General features: G+C 48.1%; 1 protein-coding gene across 1 annotated transcript in view; it reads left to right on the top strand.

Annotated features, from left to right (window-relative positions):
* ext1b (exostosin glycosyltransferase 1b) overlaps positions 1 to 22,070 on the top strand; it is a 152,859-nt gene that overhangs the window by 85,093 nt on the left and 45,696 nt on the right. The gene's annotated exons all lie outside the window — the stretch shown is intronic.

Here is a 22,070-nt window from a genome sequence, read left to right as displayed (position 1 = left end):
CCCTGCTGTCAGGTGTCTGCTTTGCTGCATATATGCTGCTCATATCCTGGAATAGTGTGTATATATATATATATATATATATATATATATATATGCTACAGTACACTAATATCCTGAACAACTTCTCTTAAGGGGCTGGTCGGTAGTTGAAGTTGGTGGCGTTCATTAGCGGATAACCAGGCACCTCCAGACCTGTAGGTCTTTGTATATTCCCTGTAAGCATATCGCATGTGCCTTTTGATCACTGCTCACTGTCAAAAACATGAAAGACCACCATGTGGTTGTGTGTATATTAACACTTCTGATGGCCTGCTGTGTGAAATATGTTGCCCTGGTTTGCACACAAGACACTTGACAGAGGCTGCAGTGTTTCAAAGCCATTGCATGTATTGTGTCCCAGTGAATGAAAAGGGCCCTAAGGTTGTAGGGGGTAAGTGTGCATGCACACACACACACACACACACACACACACACACACACACACACACACACACACACACACACATGTGCAGACTTCAGAGGAGTGTGTTGTGTATCAGCTCAAAGTGTGTGTTAGTGCTCATTGTGCAGAGTGCTCGTCTTTGAGCTGCCAGTAGGAGAGGGGGTGTGCAGACCCTGTGAGCGCTAATTAAATGTTTAACCCAAAGTCATTCAGAAAACGTGAGGATCGAAACCCGAGTGGGAGAGAGAAATTCGGAGTCACACATCACAGAGGCGAACGGCGATACAGAGTGAGAGAAACTGAGAGAGACAAGAGAGAGATTCAAAGCGAGCCGAAGAAGGAGATTAGGAGCGAGAGAGGGGGAGAAAAAGAGAAAAGGCTTCACCATATTGTAAATGTTTTATTGGACTCCTTTGAACTGCTTCAACTGAAGGTGCATGCGTGTCTGTGTGTGTGTTTGCATGCATGTGCGGGCACATTCATCCGTGCATGTGTACACACACACACACACACACGTGAGATGGAGTAGGATTCAGGAGATCACGACTTCTCTCCCCAAGACGACCCAGTTAACGCTGAAGAGGTGAGGCGTGCCAGAGATATTTGGGTTGGATAGGTGAGCGGACAGGTAGATGCTACACTGGATCTTAAAAAATGCTTTTCAAACTTTCCCTCTTTTTTTCCCCACCGTGGTTCTCAAACAGTTTGTGGAACCACATTTTCAAAGGAGTTTTGAATAGAGCCAAACATGGGGGCTTTGTGGGTTATTAAAGCAGCTGTTTTTGCAACAAGAGGGGTTGGTCGTTGACACCGGTACATTTTCTTAGGGAGACTGAGTAGGGGAGACACAGGAAAGAGAGCCTTTGTGGGGATTTGACCAAAATCCAGCAAAATATACCTTGCTGATAACACTCAGTCCACGTTTAATTGTTTAATTTTTCAGTCCCATGTTTTAATTAGACCTCGAGCGCAGTGCAATAGAGCCAGCAGCTATAGACGCCAAACTCTTTTAAGTAATTTAGGAATCCATCTGACACACACCAGCCCTTTTTTTTATGACCTCAGCCTTTAAAAAGAAGTGTGTGGATTTAAAACCCTTTGAATGGAAAACTGGGCGGCACAGTGGTGCAGTGGTTAATGCAGTCACCTCACAGCAAGAAGGTCCTGGGTTCAAACCCCGGGGTTGTCCAACATTGGAGGTCGTCCCGGGTCGTCCTGTGTGTGGAGTTTGCATGTTCTCCCCGTGTCTGCGTGGGTTTCCTCCGGGTGCTCCGGTTTCCTCCCACAGCCCAAAGACATGTAGGTCAGGTGAATCAGCCGTACTAAATTGTCCCTAGGTGTGAATGTGTTGGTCCTGTGACGGCCTGGTGGCCTGACCAGGGTGTCTCCCCGACTGCTGGGATAGGCTCCAGCATCCCCACAACCGTGAGTAAGGATAAGCAGTTTGGATAATGGATGGGTGGATGGATGGATGGGTGGATGGAATGGAAAACTTGAATGTGATTTACTCTGGGGCTGCCTAAGAATGACTGCTTGAAGAAGGAAAGTGGTGGCTAGGGAACAAAAATACAAGGAGAAATCTGACATTTCTTCAGAGAGGTGTGTGTGTGTGTGTGTGTGTGTGTGTGTGTGTGTGTGTGTGTGTGTGTGTGTGTGTGTGTGTGTGTGTGTGTGTGTGTATGTGTGTGTGTGTGTGTGCGCGCGCGCATGCATGTGCACCATGTCAGAAAATGGGCTCAGGTGGAAAGCAAAGCAAAGGGACATGGTGACATGACATGGAATCAGGACAGATGGGCATTTCAACATCTCCGCGAAAGCAAAGGCACAACTTGCACACATGCATACACATGTGCACACACATACACATGTGCACACACACAAAACATACTCGTCACATTGGCGCCAGCCAGATGTCAGCGAAGTTTGTTTGTTGCGTTGACTTTAAAGTCCAAAGCCTCTTTTTTTCTGTCAACAGGAAGAGCAGAAAAGAGTTAGCGAAGTGGTGATGGAGACAGACGGATACATGGGGAAACAGAGCCGTTTAACGAGGGAAGAGAGACGGAGATGGTGGTCGCTGTGATAACAGATTGAATCAGCTGGAGTTTTCTGATTTATGTCGTTAGTCTTAATTGTACAGCACTGTTTCAGGGATAAACCAACCACCGGCTCCTAGCTAGCAGCTTTAAGACAAGATGCGTTGCTGTTGTTACAAAAAGCACTGCCGTTAGCATTTATGGCGCTGGTAATTGGACTCTCGGTTGGAGGTGAAACCATTATTGTGGTGTGTGTCAGAATGGTACGCCGGCTCTTAAAATTGTTTTTCCTGTATGTGCACGCAGAACTCTGTGTGTGTGTGTGTGTGTGTGTGTGTGTGTGTGTGTGTGTGTGTGTGTGTGTGTGTGTGTGTGTGTGTGTGTGTGTGTTTTCCTGGGTGGCTGTCAATACATGTGCCGACAGTCAGACACACACTGACATGAACAAATTCACACATCAGTTTTTCTGTCCGGCTGTGCATTAATTGTCGTTGTCAGATGGATGCCCAGATGGGCATCCGGATGTCATCCGTTGCGGATGGTTAATTGAGCAGCGGCGGCAGCAGCGGCGGTGGTGGTTGTGTGGTTATGATGACTTTCAGACGTAGACAGTGTGGGGTCGTCAGTCAGGGTTGGTGACTAAAAGCACAAAGCTGCCGCTCCGCCGTCTCATTGGAGAGAATGACACGCTTGGACTGGAGCTGACGTCCTCTCACTGAGTCAAATCAAAGCACCCACATTAGTCTGCTCCGTCTTGGCAAGAGGCAAACACAACCGTTATTATAGAAAAGTGACGCCTTTTGAGTTTGTTTGTTTATGTGAGTGGCTGCCCTTTTATGTGTGTATGTGTGTGTCTGTGCACCTGCGCGTGCTCATGCATGTGTGTCTTGTGTGATTTGGTACAGCCACTTGGGAAACAGGAGGTGAGGATGCGTGCACAGGTGTGCACATGCTGGACATTCATATGTCTATTGTGGGACCTTGTGTGTGTGTGTGTGTGTGTGTGTGTGTGTGTGTGTGTGTGTGTGTGTGTGTGTGTGTGTGTGTGTGCGTGTGTGTGTGTGTGTGTGTGCGTGTGTGTGCGTGTGTGTGCGTGTGTGTGCGTGTGCGCGCCATGTGTAGAAAGATGCACTCTCTTGATGATTCCTCTGATTGTTTTCTCAGCTTGAAAGCCGAGATTGTCGCACCGTAATTGGCACTCCCTTAACTTTTCTCCTTGCTATGCTTTCCTCGCGTCTATTTCTTTTTCTTTTTCTTATTTTTTCAAACTCGTTTCTCCCTGCCCGTCTCCCTCCATTTCCTCGCCTGAACTTATTGTGTGTCTTTCTTTGAAAACGAAGAGGCTGAAATCCTCGGTAACTTAAGTCGCGGTTCCTCGGCAACAGTATCTCTCTGTTACAGGTGTAAAGAAAAGAGACCGGCTATCTGCTCCACTGCACTGCAGTCATTTCTGAGATGGCTCCCCTCATTGGAACAAGAGGGAGAGAAACAGAGGGCCCTCTTTTTTTTTCTTTTTACACCTTGCATTAACACTCATCTCGTACCCAGATTGTATCCGCATACGATTACTATGCGTTCCGCTTACGCCTGGCATTAAAAAATGCATCCGCCGCTAGCCAGGCCAAAATTAAATCGCTCTTTGCTTTGTGAGACATTTGTGAATGCCGGGTGTAAATACAGAAAGCGAGCCAAAACTAGGAGGACTTTTTCCCACTGTTTTTAAAGTTTTTTTTGGGGGGGGGGGGGTTCGCTTTGAGGGCTTTTCAGACACGGCGCCTGTGTCTTGTTATTACATTTCCACTCTCGGTGCTCTCCTGCGCTGTTACAGATGGACACGGCGACGTCCTGCAGGTAGAAAGAGAGAGCATGACAGAGAGAGAGAGAGAGAGGGGGGGGGGGGATCTCTGCGAACCCGAACGCAGATGAAAAAAGGCAGAAAGAAAAACACCTGCAGGATGATGGATGACTGAGAGGGTTCGAAGTGGAAACAGACAGACAATCTGGCAAGCAGACACGCGGACCGAGAAAGTTAGATGGAGACGCTGACAGACAGACGCGTACGCAGGCAGACAGGAAGACACAGGAGGAGACAGATGGGCGAAGATTGGATAGGAATGTGAAGGAGGATACGTCCTACTTCTTGGCCTTTTCTTCCCCTTTTGTTAGCCTTCTCTCCTTTATCACTGTAGCTGCTCTCCTAAACTGATATTGATGAGCTCGATTTTTTTTTTGGGGGGGGGGGGGTTTCCCCCTTTCTCTCTCCAATTGTACCCGGCCAATAACACTATTTTCCGAGCCGTCCCGGTCACTGCTCCACCCCCTCTGCTGATCCGGGGAGGGCTGCAGACTACCACATGCCTCCTCCAATACATGTGGAGTCACCAGCCGCTTCTTTTCACCTGACAGTGAGGAGTTTCACCAGGGGGACGTAGCGTGTGGGAGGATCACGCTATTCCCCCCAGTTCCCCCTCTCCCCTGAACAGGCACCCCGTCCGACCAGAAGAGGCGCTAGTGCAGCGACCAGGAAACATACACACATTCAGCTTCCCACCTGCCGACACGGCCAATTGTGTCTGTAGAGACACCCGACCAAGCTGGGGGCAACACGGGGATTCAAACCGGCGATCCCCATATTGGTAGGCAACAGAGTAGACCATTACGCCACCCGGACGCCCCGATAAGCTTGATTTGATTATGTTTTGTCGAACACATATCGGCGTCTGTTTTATATGTCCATGTCTTACCAGGTACATGTGGTCATTTTTCATGTCCGAGTTTCCTCGTTTCACTTGTGGTGATCGTCCCCCTCTTGGAGAAGCGATGCTGATTGGTAGTTTAGCTGATCAAACATGCAGAAGAGGGGGGCCGATGAGGGCTGTAAATGTATAACCAAAACCCTGTGCTCTTGTCATCCCACATATCATCCAAAGGACGGAGTTATTATAAGTGGTTCTTGATCATTAATAAAGATTGCCTTTGCAGGTGAAGAACCTGATCTCCATTTGCAGGTTAACTCTGTCGAGGACACATTGGCATGCAAATTCCCTGCGTTGTATGCCAAGCCTGCCGACAGCACAGGTAAAAAAAAAAAGAAGGGGGGGAATGTGAAGGAGTGCCAAGAGTACTCTGGCTTGCATCTTTAGATTTCAAGTGAGGAGCCAATGGTTTCCTCAAGGAACTGCCTTTTCCTGTTCATTCTTGCTTAAAGCATCTAATAACGTTACGCTATGAGAGGAGGCATTCCTGCTCCTCTTACATGTGCTTTGAGTCTCGGCAATTAACATGAACACAAATATGTTGTTCAGAATTAGAGCCACTTAAATAACGAAGTGCAGTAAATGGATGGAAGTTTGCCTCGGCGTCATTGGTGCGCGGCAGGGTTTGTCGGTGCAGGGGGCTGAAGTGCACCTCCTGGGTTGGAAAATGCAACTGCAGGTTAAATTTGATGAGAATTTGACGTGTCTCCGTATGTGTTTGGTGCCGTGTACGATCTCAGAAAGCCTCTGTCACAGGCGGTTGTGCTACAGGCTGAACACATGTAAGTCTGGCACTTTCTCTATCTGCCACTGGAATCTGCACCGTGCTTCGATGGAGCATGTTGCTAGGATACTGTTTAGCACTTACATCGACTCAGAGAGACCCCGTCTCACCATTCTCACCTTCATATCACCTCCAGACACCTGCACACACCCAAACACACACACACACACACACACACTCATTCACGTACACATGAACGGTCACGCACTCGCAGAGATGCAGCCACACACATACAAAATACAAAGATACGCACATGTGCACACACACAGACACACACACGCACACACAGCTGCACATAGATACAGACAGTGACATAAAATCTGCACGGATGTACATGTTTACACACACAGATATACACACCTTTGTGTGTGCCTGCTAACACCTGGTCCATTTATATAATGGCTTCACTTCTTTATCCTTATATATATATATATATATATATATATATATAAACCTCCTGCATACAACTGGAAGAACTCATCTCCCATCTTTTTTGTTTTGTTTTGTTTTTCTCTTTCTTTCTCCTTTTTGCCCACTCATGGCAGATTAGAGGTGTCTGCTGCTAATCGTTAGCAGACTCTAATTATTTTAAGTTCTTCTCCTACACAGATGGTGATGGGCAATATTTAATTGAGTATCACAAGCCAGCGGATGGGAGAGTTTTCAGAAAGGGGTACGACTGTTTGAAGCTGCACCTTGGATAACTTATCAGGCGAACATAGCGTTGCAACCAAAGACGTGAACCGGCTCTTGGCCTCGTTCCAACACTGGCGATTCCTCAGTACGCTTTTTTTGTAGCAGCTGCAAATATAATTTGTACACCGAATCTGGTGCGCAGGAGGTATTTAGTTTGGGGTTTCAGCGTAGATGTCTTTTTTTTCCCCCCGCTCTTGGAAACGGTGTACAATGGCTCCAATAGTGTCACTTGGTGCCTTAGAGGGATGAGCCCATTTCTCTCCTGTTTCACACGGCTTATTAGTTTTTCTCCCTCTGCAGCTCGTCTCTCTCCGTTGGAGCCTGAGCCTCTCGACTGCAGTTGATGATCGTTTGTGCAAAAAAAAAAAAAAAAACTAAAGTGATTTCTCAGACTCGGCGTATTAAATGCCATCGTGAAATAAACATCATCCTCAGCAGGCTGCTTTGGTTTGCTGGAGGAGCGCCCACAGTGTGCGTGTCTCCAACTGCTGACCTTGAAGTCGCAGCGTGCTGTGCCGTCACGTCTGCGGGCTGTTGTCCAGTGGTCTCCACGGTCCTTTGTTACGTGCCTTCATTCTCGCGGCTCCTCCAGACCACCAGGAAGACAGCTCTTCTTGTCTTCCCCTTTACAAGCTGCTTCTTTTTTTTGTTTTGTTTTGCCAATGACCCTCAACTTGTTTCACGTGGCTGTGTGCCACTTGCTTCCTCCCCCTCCTCCGTTCCTCTCATCCTCACCGTTCTCATCTCATCTCCCCTCCTCTCTCATGCTGTGTCTCGTCTCTTCTGCTGTTAACCTTTTTTTCCTGTCTCTTTCTGTCTATTCTTGCCCCCCCCCCTCCGTTTCTCTCCTCTCCTGGCCTTTACCCTGTTATGCGCTCCCCTCTACTGCTCTTCTTCTCTCCACTAGAGTTCCCACAAGCCCCAGGGCCACAGCTGCAACTTGGCTGTCTCTCCCCCTGACCTCCCCATGTAGCGCTGGGAACAGCTGTTCCCTGCACACACTCTCTCACACACAAACACACATACCGACCAGCCAACTGCACAGCTTGGGGGGGGGGGGGGCTTGCAGGAGGGACAGTAGGGGTCATGATCACAGTTTCCACACAGGCGAACATGTAGATATGTAGATGCATGTGTTCATGTACACGCTGAGACAGAGACAGGCTCGATCTGTGTCTCACATGTTCGTTATTATGCATGTGCCTATCAGTCACACACACACACACACACGCACCTGACCCCTGCCTTAGATGCATAATTTTTACAACGGTTCACACTCACACACACGCACGCACACACTCACAGGAACACACATAATACCCACCAGAGCTCCCACAGTTATTCCCACATTTAAGCTACCCAGGGACTGACTCAACTCAAAGGCTTAGCGCTCCCTTTTGTTCCTCAAGGTGGAGACGGCCATGCCCTTTAACCCCTGTCTTCTGACCCCGCCCAGCTTTTGAGCCTAAGTTAGGTCATATGAGACCGGGCTAGCGCGTCTGAGGTGTGTCTTATGACTAAGATGCATCGGTTTTAGCCCAAGGGTTTGTCCGCTCTTGTGGCAGAGACACAATGGGAAAACGCAGCGGGGGTGGGGGGTGGCAGGGGGTGGGAGGGGGTGGGTGGGGGGCAGACAAGGAATGCAATACGACATGACACAGCCAAGACAGAACACAGCACAGACCTGATAAAGATAGCAGAGACGTAGCAGAGACACAAGCCACCATACCAGCACATCCTAGAATATGACCAAACAAAACTCAGGACAGTATGAAATAGCTCAGCAAATCCAAGCACAGCAAAAAACAAACAAAACAAAAACAAACACACACACAACAGTTATGTTGGTGCCAGACTCCACCTACATTCAGCCATGCACAACCAGAAGTGCACATGCATATGTGCAAATAGGCACGTACACACTCATGCATACATGTGCACTCACACAGACCAACCAACATGCAAGCATCAGTGGCGGTAATGACACGGAGCCGGGAATCACACAGACGCCTATAAAGGCGCGCCATTGTGGCCATGAGGTTGTATAGACACACATGGACACATACTCCAGCCCCTCCACTGGTGGCAACTTGGTAGTGTTGTTTGAATTTGAATGCAGACCTCCTGCTGACATCCATCCATGATTAATGAGAGGGTCCAGGTTAAGTTTTGGCTCCTTAATGAACACAGTTTGAGAAGTTGAACAGCCTATCAATATTTGACATGTTCCTTGAATATGTTTGCATAATTGATGTGGGAATCTAAATTGAATCATAATTGCATCATTGCGGACATTTCTTCCTCCAACCCCCCCCCCCACTTATATACCCCCCTTGACTCTTTCTCCCTCTGTCTCTCTCTCTCTCTCCCTCTCCCATATTCCCTGTCCTCTATAGCCTCTGTCCTCTGTGTCCTTCTATCCAAATTCACTCCTTTTTCTATAACACACACACACACAAACACAGACATACACACACACACACACACACACACACACACACACACACACACACACACACACACACGTGTCGACAGCCAATCACTGTGATCTCGTAGTGTGAGTGACACACGGGTGCTGATGAACTGGGTAGTGGATTGCATTGCCCCCCTCTCAGTTTGTGATTGACAGCTGTACCTCATCTTTCTCCCTAACGGCATCTCTCTCTCTCTCTCTCTCTCTCTCTCTCTCTCTCTCTCTCTCTCTCTCTCTCTCTCTCTCTCTCTCTCTCTCTCTCTCTCTCTCTCTGACTTGCTCTCTCTGTCTGTCTGTCTGTCTGTTCTTTCTCTGTCTCTGGCTCTCTCTCTCTCGCTCTGTATCTCTCTTGCACTCTCTCTCTCTCTCTCTCTTTCTCTGTCTCTGTCTCTCTCTGACATACATGCACACATACACCAAAAGCGCTGGCTGTCTACCACATCGTGCTGCACTCTGGTGTCATGTGGCATGGTTGATGTTACCGTGTGTTTGATGGCAATGTCAGACTCAAGCTGAAATAATAGGGTGTGTGTGTGTGTGTGTGTGTTTGTGTGACTGTGCAAGCACATGTGGTAATGAGAACATGTACAAAGACATACACGCACACACACACAACCAGCCACACGTACATAGAAATTCACACACACACATACAAAAGCACACATGCATACATGCTGAAGTGAGGGGAGCGGTCGGTCCTGACACCCGGTTTGGCTCTCTGCTAACACGTGCATTTAATTTCTACACGTTAGTGTGGGTAGAGCTTAAATTTCATGCCCCTTGGGACCATCAAACCCCATTCAAATTCCCATGATGGAATTTCAACTGATGACCATGTATGTTAAATCCCCCAAAAATCTAATTTCTGAAAGTCTTAAGGAGGCAAGGTTTACATCCAGTGGCAGCTCGACGCTCTATCCGCCTCCTCGTTCCCAGCCATCCGTTTAACTTTTTTATTTATGGCGTTGCCTGGGGTTGGTTTCTGCTGCTCTTCATTTTTCTGTCGTTCTGTCGGCCAGACCCAGATGGTTGCGGGAACAGGCTTCATGTTATGGTTGAGCCTTCAGCAGGAATACATTTGAGAGTGTTTGCAGACAGGAAATTAAACACGATTAAATCCCTGCAACCCTCTCGCTGGACAGAGGGACCGGTCTCTCAGGCAGGTGGGAGCCCAGTAGTACGGGCTTCCTGCTGGTGCCGCACTGGGAAGGAGTCGGTGGGTGGCTTGCTGGTCTGTGTGTGTATGTGTGTGTGTGTGTTTATAAAGGAAGAGTTGTTTGAGTGGTTGTGTGTGAATTGTGCCTGTGTGTGTTTACGAAATATAGTTTGTGTAGTGCTCTGTTTGTGTATGCTTTGTGTGTGTGTGTTTATAAAAGATATCTGTTGTTTTAATGTTTAGAAGACCTATTTGAATGTGATTGTGTATGCATTGTGCATGGGCAGATGTGTTAATGTATGAGTGTGTGTGCAAATATGTGTATGGGTTTTCCTATGTATGTGAGTGCGTGCACTTGAGTGTACGTGTGTGTTTGTGTATGAGAGAGTTAGTGTGTGTGTGTGTGTGTGTGTGTGTGTGTGTGTGTGTGTGTGAGATGAAAGGACACTTCAGTAAGGGGTATCTGGCCTCTCTTTTCTCCCCCCTGCACTCTTCATACCAGCGGCTCTGATGACAAAATGTGTCAATGTTTAAAAAGAGGGCGCCGCGAAGCATGTGCTGACATGTCTAAATCTGAGGCCGTCTCACACATACGGAGTCACAGACACACCACCTCGGCGCGTGCACACACATACACATTACAGACACACAGGCAGTGTGAACTGACCCGAGGGCCATCTGGAAGTGGAGTGCGGAGCAGAGTGAGGCACAGCTGGTCTACAGTGAGCATCCCGCGAGCCTGGACCCTCGTCTTCAGGCTAATACAGAGAGACGTCAATCACCGACTAAAGAGCATGTGTGTGTGTGTGTGTGTGTGTGTGTGTGTGTGTGTGTGTGTGTGTGTGTGTGTGTGTGTGTATCAGAGACATAGAGAAAGGCTGTGGCCTTGCATGTGTGTTTGTGTGTGTGGCCATAGTTACCGCTATTGCCTCACAGCAAGAAGGTCCTGGGTTTGAACCCCCGGCCGTCCCAGGTCTTTGCCGTGTGGAGTTTGCATGGTCTTCCTGTGTCTACGTGGGTTCCCGCCGGGTGCTCCGGTTTCCTCCCGCCAGCGAAGGCGTGTGTTAGGGTTAATACTCCTGTCGGTGTCCCTGACCGAGACGGGGCAGAAAAGAACCGGAGTTGGTCCCTGGATGCTGCACGGCGGCTGCCCACTACGAATAGCTACACGGCTAGGATGGGTTAAATGCAGAGGATGAATTTACCCACGGGGATTAATAAACTATATATCTTCTCGTGTCTGTACATACATGCATGTCTAGGTCAGACTGGAGCTAGCTGAAAATGTTCCCCGAATATCGTCCGAAGCATGCGGTGAATAAGTGTGTCCTAGTTTTAACATGGATCTCAGCAGGCCACTCCTGTGCAGATACTAAATGTATCTGAAAAATTGCCTCCATCTGTTTGCAGTGGAAAAAATACGAGTGGACAAATTGAAAAAAAATTGCTCGGATAAAGCCGTCATAGTGAATTAGTATTGCAGCAGGAGGACCTCCCTTTATCAGGCTATTTGTAAAATATTCAAACCTACATGTGTGATGGGCAGAATGGATAGCAGAGAATGCAGCTAGAGGAAGAGTGGAGGCTGCTGACTGGAACTTATTCAGGGGTGTGTGTGTGTGTTGCATACATAGTATACGTACATATACTATGTATATGTACATGTTTTAGTAATGAAGGGCATATTTGAGCCAGAACATAAGGAGTTTGCATCTGAAGATATTTTTATTTAGTTTCATTATTTTTGGGGGGGGGGGGGTGCTCTACGGTCTGATGGAAAAAGTTTGCCATCCATTGTGTTACTTTTTGACACGGCTACATGTTTTTTTCGTTTGTGGGGATCCCCCCCCCCATCCCTTTTCTCCCCAATTGTATCAATTACCCCACTCTTCCAAGCCATCCTGGTCGCTGCTCCACCCCCTCTGCTGATCGGGGGGGGGGGGGGTTGCAGACCACATGCCTCCTCCGATACATGTGGAGTCGCCAGCTGCCTCTTTTCACCTGACAGTGAGGAGTTTCGCCAGGGGGACGTGGCTTTCGGGAGGATCACGCTATTGCCCCCAGTCCCCCCCCCCCCGACTGACCAGAGGAGGCGCTAGTGCGGCGACCAGGACACATACCCACATCTGGCTTCCCACCCGCAGACATGGCCAATTGTGTCTGTAGGGACGCCCAACCAAGCTGGAGGTAACACGGGGATTCGAACCACCAATCTCCGTGTTGGTCACGCCACCCGGACGCCCTTTTCATATTTTTACGTTGGTTTCCACACTGTGTGTGTGTGTGTGTGTGTGTGTGTGTGTGTGTGTGTGTGTGTGTGTGCGCGCGCGCACGTGCGGTTTTTAGTGTCTTCAGGATTTCAGAGTGATTTGTCATGAAAGAGCCTCCAGCAACCATATTGTGTATGGAATGAAATGAAACATTCTTGTGTGTGTGTGTGTGTGTGTGTGTGTGTTTGCGTGCGCTACTTGGCAGAAATACTGTGTATGCAGCTCTCTCCCAATGCTTGCGGCCATACTCTCTCCGCCACGCCGCCCAGGTCTCATTTGAAAGGTAATAGGAATTTGGTACAGCTATGCAAGCTACCATAGCATCTTAGAAATTCCTGAAACACAATTGGTTTCAAAGCCACGCTGCAAATGTTGAGTCAATGGGAATTCACTCCACTCCGGGCAAGCTCAATGAATAAACATCTCATACACCATACAACCAGTGGTGGGCTGTCAGGGCCATCAGGGCCTTCTCTGCTGGCCCTGCCAAACTCACAATCACAATTTGGTTTTCATAGTTGTATTGGATTGTGCCTGATATGTGTGTGAATTCAATTACTTCTTTTCTCGTGGGGCTGAGCAGGGATTTCCTATGTCATCTAAATGCATCACAGCTCCTTGGACCAGCAGTAGTGTTTATTGCTAGCCCTTCCTTGAAGCCCAAAGCTGCAAACTGATTACAACTTTTGAGTGACCGTGTCATCAGCCTATCAGATTTTGATGTGTAGTAACAGAGCGCCTCAGGGCCCTGCGATGTGTTGGTGCTAGCCCCGGTGTCGTCATCAACTCTGAGCTTGAGCCTTTGGCGGATTGTGAGCAAACTTAAGTGCAATGGCCCCCACATTCACAGCTACTGACGATCTTGTTGCTGATCTACTTTGTGGTTTTTTGCAAATCTGGGAAGATTGTCTGCAGTTTTTACACATTCTTCCAAATGGACTAAATTACTGGACGGACGATTTTTGCGAGAGACAAGTCTCTCAAGTGAGGAGGAACTTCAACTCCATATTGGTGTGCACATTCTTCCTATTGAAATGGAGGTGGTGGGTGCACTGATAAGTTGAAGTTGAAGTTCAACTTTATTATCATGTGTATTGGAATACAATGAAATGCTTGTGCTCTGGCTCTCTCTGCCTTAGCACAAAGGACACAAGACAAAGGACAGAAGGACACACCATCCCAAAAATACACACTACAGACCTACATAGATTACTACTACTACTTTCGGCTGCACAGAATTCATACATTATATACACAATATAGAAAAGTACACGATAACACAACAATGTAAAGTGCATATTGGGTGCATCAGCTGTTCAGCAACCTGACTGCCTGTGGCAAGAAGCCATTACTGAGACGGGTGGTGTGGGATTTGATGCTCCGGTAATGTTTTTTAGATGGAAGGAGCGAGAACAGAGCATGAGTGAGGTGGCTGGTGTCCTTAATGATGTTTTGGGCTTTCCTTTTGTAGCGAGTGGTGTAAATATGATGAAGTTGTGGTACTTCCATGCCAGTGATTTTTGCCGCTGTCTTTACAGTCGCTTGCAGCAGTCTGCAGTCCTGAGCAGTCAGGTTGTGAAACCACACTGTGATGCAGCCTGTCAAGACACTCTCGATGGTACTGCAATAAAAGTTCATACGAGTTTTGGTACTCATACCAAAAGTCTTGAGACGCCTCAGAAAATACAGTCTCTGCTGCGCCCTCTCAAGGATGCAGTTGGTGTTGAGAGACCATGTGAGGAGGATGTCTGTAATGTGTAAACTGAGAAATCAGAAACTGTCCACAATTTCAACAGATGACCCACTGATGGAAATAGGAATGTGATTTCCTCTGATCTGTCTAAAGTCATTGATTTGTTTTGTCGTATCGACATTTAGAGAGAAGTTGTTATCATGGCACCATATGGTTAAATCTTCCATGTCCCTCCTATAGGCCCTCTCATCACTGTCACTTATTAGTCCAATCACTGTGGTGTCATCTGCCAACTCATGATGCTGTTATTGTCATATTTATATGACAACAATATTGTGGCTATACTTTATTGAATTTGTTTGTTGTGTTGTGCCATGTGGTGTGCATGTGCAAGCTGCTCGTTGAGTGACATTAAGGCAGATCTGATGGTGATGCTGCAATAGCTGCTGTAGTGCACAGTGGTGTGCGTTGTGGTTGTTGAAGATCAGCTGTCTTGTTGGTGTTGATGCATGTAGTGCATGATAGTGTATTTTGTATGTGGCTGTGTTGGCTGTATTGGCACCCATATGAGAAATGTGCGTTTGTGTGTGTGTGAGGTGTGGGACTGAAACGCCATGGTACACTACTGCATACAACGTACCACTGATGCACTCGTGGCTAAATCTTACTGGTGGAGGATTACAAAGGTCATTGGCATACAGTAGAATTGCATCAAGTTTTAAAACTATATTTTCAAGATGCAGCCCTGAACACAACTCATCTTTGTTCAACTGGCTGACAGACGTGGATACTGTGATCCATGCAGCAGTCTGACCAATCAGAATCCCACAGATCTATTAGAAATAAATTAGGGTTTCCAGTGCTGTTGTTCCACGACTTCCCCCTCCGCCAACATAATAAAAATACAGCCGAATGTGGGTTATGGCTATCGATGTTGTAGCATCTATTAGTAAAGGTCCTCTACGAGCTTGACCATGTCTTTTTTGGGGGGGGGGGGATTTTTCCCGCTTTTTCTCCCCAATTGTACTTGGCCAATTACCCCACTCTTCCGAGCCGTCCTGGTCTCTGCTCCACCCCCTCTGCTGATCCGGAGAGGGCTGCAGACCACCACATGCCTCCTCCGATACATGTGGAGTCACCAGCCGCTTCTTTTCACCTGACAGTGAGGAGTTTCGCCAGGGGGACATAGCGTTTGGGAGGATCACGCTATTCCCCCCAGTCCCCCCTCCCCCGAACAGGCGCCCCAACTGACCAGAGGAGGCGCTAGTGCAGTGACCAGGACACATACCCACATCCGGCTTCCCACCCGCACACATGGCCAATTGTGTCTGTAGGGATGCTCGACCTAGCCGGAGGTAACACAGGGATTCGAACCGGCGATCCCTGTATTGGAGCTTGGCCATGTCTGCTTGTAAGCCACAACAACTTAATTTCGTCTTGAAATTCACTGCTACCCGTCCACTATGTTGAAGATGTTAAACACTGTGTGCTATATAATTTTCCCTCAGAAACTCCTGCCCAACAGTAACCTTTAAGATAAGCAAATAACACACAAATGCATAAGAATACAGGTGGCAGCTATTGCTCGAAATTACCAGGAGTGGAACGTATCAGAACATACTCTGGTTGCCATGGAAATCTTCAGGATTGAAGCTACTATAAGGTGAAGTTTGAAGGCTAAATAGTTTTTCTTAACTTTCTTAACTACACTTCAGGGAGATTTTAGCTTTATTTCACTCGTTACATCTGTTTTGCCTTTAAGTCTGCGTGTGTGTGTGGGTGAGCGAGAGAGAGAGAGAGACAGCAAGAGAGAGAACAAGAGAGAGAGAGAGAGCGAAAGAGAGACAGCAAGAGAGAGAGAGAGAGACAGCAAGAGAGAGAGAGAGAGAGACAGCAAGAGAGAGAGAGAGCGAAAGAGAGACAGCAAGAGAGAGAGCAAGAGAGAGAGAGACAGCAAGAGAGAGAGAGAGAGACAGCAAGAGAGAGAACAAGAGAGAGAGCGAAAGAGAGACAGCAAGAGAGAGAGCAAGAGAGAGAGACAGCAAGAGAGAGAACAAGAGAGAGAGAGAGAGCGAAAGAGAGACAGCAAGAGAGAGAAAGAGAGACAGCAAGAGAGAGAGAGAGACAGCAAGAGAGAGAACAAGAGAGAGAGAGAGAGAGAGCGAAAGAGCGACAGCAAGAGAGAGAGCAAGAGAGAGAGAGAGAGACAGCAAGAGAGAGAGCAAGAGAGAGAGAGAGAGACAGCAAGAGAGAGAACAAGAGAGAGAGAGAGAGCGAAAGAAAGACAGCAAGAGAGAGAGCAAGAGAGAGAGAGAGAGACAGCAAGAGAGAGAACAAGAGAGAGAGAGAGAGAGAGAGAGCGAAAGAGAGACAGCAAGAGAGAGAGAGAGAGAGACAGCAAGAGAGAGAGAGAGAGAGACAGCAAGAGAGAGAGAGAGAGCGAAAGAGAGACAGCAAGAGAGAGAAAGAGAGACAGCAAGAGAGAGAGAGAGACAGCAAGAGAGAGAACAAGAGAGAGAGAGAGAGAGAGCGAAAGAGCGACAGCAAGAGAGAGAGCAAGAGAGAGAGAGAGACCTAACAAAGGAAATATTAGACCCATCAGTCAAGGGGTCCCCTCAACAAATAGATCTTGACGGGTTGGAAAGACCGGCGACATGAAAGCTCTCCATTAGACCCAGTGTAAAGGAGACTTAAGGACAGACGGCTCTTCCAGGTGGGCGTCGTGTCCCAGCCCACCTATACAGCAACCAGGGGGGTGTTTCTCTTAGTCCCGGTGGGTCAGTAATGCACAGTAAAACATAAAACATGCTATTTGGTTATTTCTTTTATCCTCATTAGGGTTGACCTGAATGCTTCGAAGCCTTCGATAGTTGCCATGGTGACAGACGGCAAAATCAGTATTCGATGTTTTTTTCTTTCCGGGAAACAGTAAACAGCAGTAGGCAATATGGCACAAGGCACAAACAGTACAGTAAATGGGTTGCTATGGTAATGTATTGTTTGTAGAAAAAAAAACAAATTGTACAACATTGTTTTGTGTTTGTACACACACACACACACACACAGACACACATACAGACACACACACACACACCACATGATTAACTTTATGTTTTACTTTGTGTAGGAATAAAAAACAGCCCCCTAACTATTTTAATTTTGGACAGCAGTGCCGTCTGCCGTTGTCGGCATAATTTGCCGGTGCCATCTAATTTTACGGTACTGCTCTCATCCACGATAATGACATCTGGTGTCCATGTGAACGCAGCATGCTAGGTCTCGTCTCCTCTACGCCCAGTGCAGGATGTGACTTAGAGCTAGCTGCTCGTGTCTAGATGGTATTTCCGGATTTGCGAAACTCTCACACATGCGCACAGCAAGCGTTAGGTTAGGGTTAGGGTTAAGGTCCATCTATCCATTATCCAAGCCCCTCACCCTAATTAGGGTTGCTGAAGCCTATCCCAGCAGTCACTGGGCGCAAGGTGGGGAAACACCCTGGGAAGGCCGCCAGTCCATCGCAGGGCAGAGACATTCACACCTAGGGATAATTTAGTATGTCCGATTCACCTGACCTACATGTCTTGGGACTGTGGGAGGAAACCGGAGCACCCAGAGGAAACCCACACAGACATGGGGAGAACATGCAAACTCTACACAGAGGACGACCCGGGATGACCTAGGGTTAAGGTTAGGTTAAAAATCCTGCAAGAGTTTCGCAACCCTAGGGTCACCATCCAGACACGACCCAGCTAGTTTGGCAAGATGTCCGAAAAGTCAAGCACCTCCCACCGTCGTAGCGAAGCTTTGAATACCTTCGAATACTTGCTGCTGAATATTCGAAGCCCGAAAAAAAGGTATTCGGGACAGCCCTGATCCTCACGGTACCATGAGAGAAGACATTTTTAGCATGGGCAACCTCATTGGCATTGCATCTTCACTCCTGGGTGCTTCAGCCTTGTGGGTTACCCAGGGAGCTTTAAAAGACCACAGTAATCCTGAGGCAGGTCATTGAAAACACTTTAAATGCAGTAAAGTCTGTAAGTGGGAGTAATCAGTTTCACCCGTGCATGGTCGGACCTCAGCATCATCGAGGGATTCGCCATGGTAAGCCTGTTTGTTTGGCCAGGCGGACCTCGGGGTTATTCCATGCTAGGATGCTAATTGGAACTAGCATAAGCTGGCTAATGAGCTCTAATTAAGCTAATGAATTAGTTGTGGAGAGTGAATGGCGGGCGTGATGGTAGAGGAGGAGGAAGAGGATGAAGAAGGGATGAAATGGATAGGCGCACGCACGGGCATGCACAGAGACGCACACGGTCTCGCATGCACATGGGGCAAGTGCATGCATACACAATGCGCTCCCACTTGTTCTCGTCCTGCAGGGTACAAGGGTTTGCAGCCGCAGGGCAAATGAGTGGGAAGTAACAAGGGCGAGAGCTGAGGGGGTCAAATACACACGAGCACACACACACACACACACACACACACACACACACACACAGAAAGTTCAGTCACACCCCAGTGATTTGTCTTTCCCACTCTTATTTATCGCTGTACGCATGTACGCACACATTATCATTCTCAGGCACGAACACACACCAAGACATATGTTGATAGCCCCCCCCCCCACATACACACACACGCTTTGTCTCAGTTAGTCAGGAATGAAACATGACCCATCCTTTACCCACAAGCCCACTTAGACTGCACATCTGTCACACTCTAACGCTAATACACAACAATATGCTTTAACTTAGATGCTCATATGTTTATGGGGTGTGCTAAGCCTGCTACCTCTCAGTTAATTACCGGGAGAATAGAGTCCTTTGGGTCGCTGACGATCAGCCATTTTAAACAATTTATTTCCCACTGTGTGCATTATTTAACTAGGCAACGAGCACATCTGTGGCATGACAGCCATACTGCAAAAAACACTGTGATGTGTAATAGAAGGCCTCTATCATGATTGCATTCATGTTTTTTAGTAAAGCTAGTGAGGAAAATGGTGGATTGCTCCCTCTGGGTTGGGGATGAGTTGTTGCCTCAAGTGAAGGAATTCCAGTATCTTGGGGTCTTGTTCACGAGTGAGGGTAGGATGGAGCGGGAGATTGACAGGCGGATTGGAGCTGCATCAGCAGTAATGCGGACGTTGTACCGGACTGTTGTGGTGAAGAAGGAGCTGAGCCGGAAGGCAAAGCTCTCAGTTTACCAGTCAATCTTCGTTCCAACCCTCACCTCTGGTCATGAGCTTTGGGTAGTGACCGAAAGGATGAGATCATGGATACAAAGTGTCTGAAATGAGTTTCCTCTGTCGGGTGTCTGGGCTCAGCTTTAGAGACAGGGTGAGGACCTCGGACATCCGTAGGGAGCTCGGAGTAGAGCCGCTGCTGCTTCGTGTCAAAAGGAGCCAGTTGAGGTGGTTCGGGCATCTGATTAGGACGCCTCCTGGGCGTCTTCCTTTGGAGGTTTATCGGGCATGTCCAACTGGGAGGAGACCCCGGGGTAGACCCAGAAGTCGCTGGAGGGACTACATGTCCAATCTGGCCTGGGAACACCTTGGGATCCCCCAGGAGGAGCTGGAGGGTGTTGCTGGGGAGAGGGACGTCTGGAGTGCCCTACTTAGCTTGCTGCCATGGTGACCCGACCCCGGAGGAGCGGCTGATGATGAGATGAGATGAGTCAGGTTACTAGGAATTCAACTCGGTAGCTGGATTAGTTGATCAGATGGCAAGGTTGTAGGGCATTGGAGTTTTTTTCCCACCATCTTTATAGAACCTAGGATGCACAAATACACTCTGACAGACACGCACAGACACAGCTGCTTCCTCTGCCTCTCATCGCACACATGATACACTTACAAATGGAGGCAGGCGGTGATGTATGTTCGTTTTACATTCGCATGCTGTGCCACATGCTGTTCTCAACATGCTGATCTCCACTTGCCATTGGCGTCTTCTCGCTGTATTTTGCAGGCACGCCCAGCAGGGGACACGTAGACGGGGGATGAAAGGGCGAGGCATTACCCTCGCTTTCTTGGGGCTAACCGAAACCAAACTTGTGTTGACTGCGAAGAGCTCGTGTCTGCCTGTCTTGGTATCTGCCTTCTAGCTCACGTAGCCCTTCCTTCTATCAGAGAAGGGCTACGTGAGAGTCTCCAACTGTCTGTCTTCCTGACTTGCACTCAGTCGCTTTGTCTGCCCTCCTGGATGACTATTCATCCATTGTGTGTGTGTGTGTGTGTGTGTGTGTGTGTGTGTGTGTGTGTGTGTGTGTGTGTGTGAGTGTGTGAGTGTGAGTGTGTTACTCCCTCTATCTGCCAGCTGGCCCATCTCCCTGTCTTGTCTCTTTCTCTCGTTCTCTTTGTTTGTATGTATGAGGTGTGTGTGTGTGTGTGTGTGTGTGTGTGTGTGTGTGTGTGTGTGTGTGTGTGTGTGAGTGTGAGTGTGAGTGTGTGTGTGTGTGTGTGTGAGTGTGTGTGTGTGTGTGTCTTGCTCTCTTGGTGAAGTTTAAAACGTTTTATTTGTGTGTACATCTATCTTGTCTCTTCTGTCTGTTTTTTTCTGCCACTCTGTCTAGGAGAGTGTGACTGTATGACCATCTCTATTTAACCATGTCTCTCACAGGCAAGCGGGGGTCAGGTTGTATCCAGATCCCTGTGTGTGTGTGTGTGTGTGAGAGAGAGAGAGAGAGAGAGAGAGAGAGAGAGAGAGAGAGAGAGAGAGAGAGAGAGAGAGAGAGTGTGTGTGTGTGTGTGTGTGTGTGTGTGTGGTGTTATTTTCACCCTCTTTCATTGTCAATGCTAATCCACCCAGCTCCAGCTCTGCTTGCCTTTCTTTCTTTGCATGAATACACGCACACGCACACACGCACGCACACACGCACGCACACACGCACACACGCACGCACGCACGCACACACACACACACGCACGCACACACACACACACACACACAGCACTGCAAACACAATGCATTCATTCTAAATCATACACTCGGAGACAGTGAGAAACAAAAGGTGTAAGTGAGAGAGACGAGGGCAGCGGGCGATCCTGGAGGCTAATGTAACAACGGTCTCACAAAAGTAGTCAGCTGGATCTCTTAGAAGACGTGTAGGCTGGATTTGGTTTTGTGCTTTCACCACCCTGCAGCCTGATCCTCGGAGAGAGATAGTCACTTGGCGTCTGCATAATGTCTATGCAACGCTGAAAATGGGGAAAAAGGGAAAAAAGAAGACCTGCCAGACCCCCACCTTTGGGAATCTAGGCTGCTGGACTTGTTTCCCCCATATATAAAACACCTCTTATTTGACCCCCACCCCCACCCCCATCTCCCTTTGCGTCATCCTCCTCTTCCCCACCCCTCTGTGTGTAGAAGAAGAGCAGAATGCATGTAATCAAGTCACCACAAACGGAGGCGTTTTAATGACAGGTTGCTATGGCAACCGCGCTGGAAGTTGCCGATCGGCCCAGTTGGGGAAGTGTCTCCAAACTGCATCAGATGTGTGGGATGCACGGACACACCCACGCAGTGACAAATAAACATGCAGAAATACCCTTGTATATAGGTGCAGAAACTTGCCACAGTACCCATTGTGTCTCTTTGTTTATTCGGTTGTGTTGTTTTGTTGTCTCTATTCACGGGTTATTGCATAACGTGCTGCCCTGACCTCATTTTCGTCCATTTCGCGGTCCAGGTGTGCCACCGCAAAGTCCCCCCGATAGGAGAATATCCCTTCACCTCTCTTTTAACGTTTTCTCCACGGTCACGG

Source organism: Lampris incognitus, chromosome 18 (genome assembly GCF_029633865.1).
Source record: "Lampris incognitus isolate fLamInc1 chromosome 18, fLamInc1.hap2, whole genome shotgun sequence".
Classification (NCBI taxonomy): Eukaryota; Metazoa; Chordata; class Actinopteri; order Lampriformes; family Lampridae; genus Lampris; species Lampris incognitus.
Note: the sequence above shows the minus strand (reverse complement) of the source record. Positions and strands in the feature narration are given on the sequence as shown.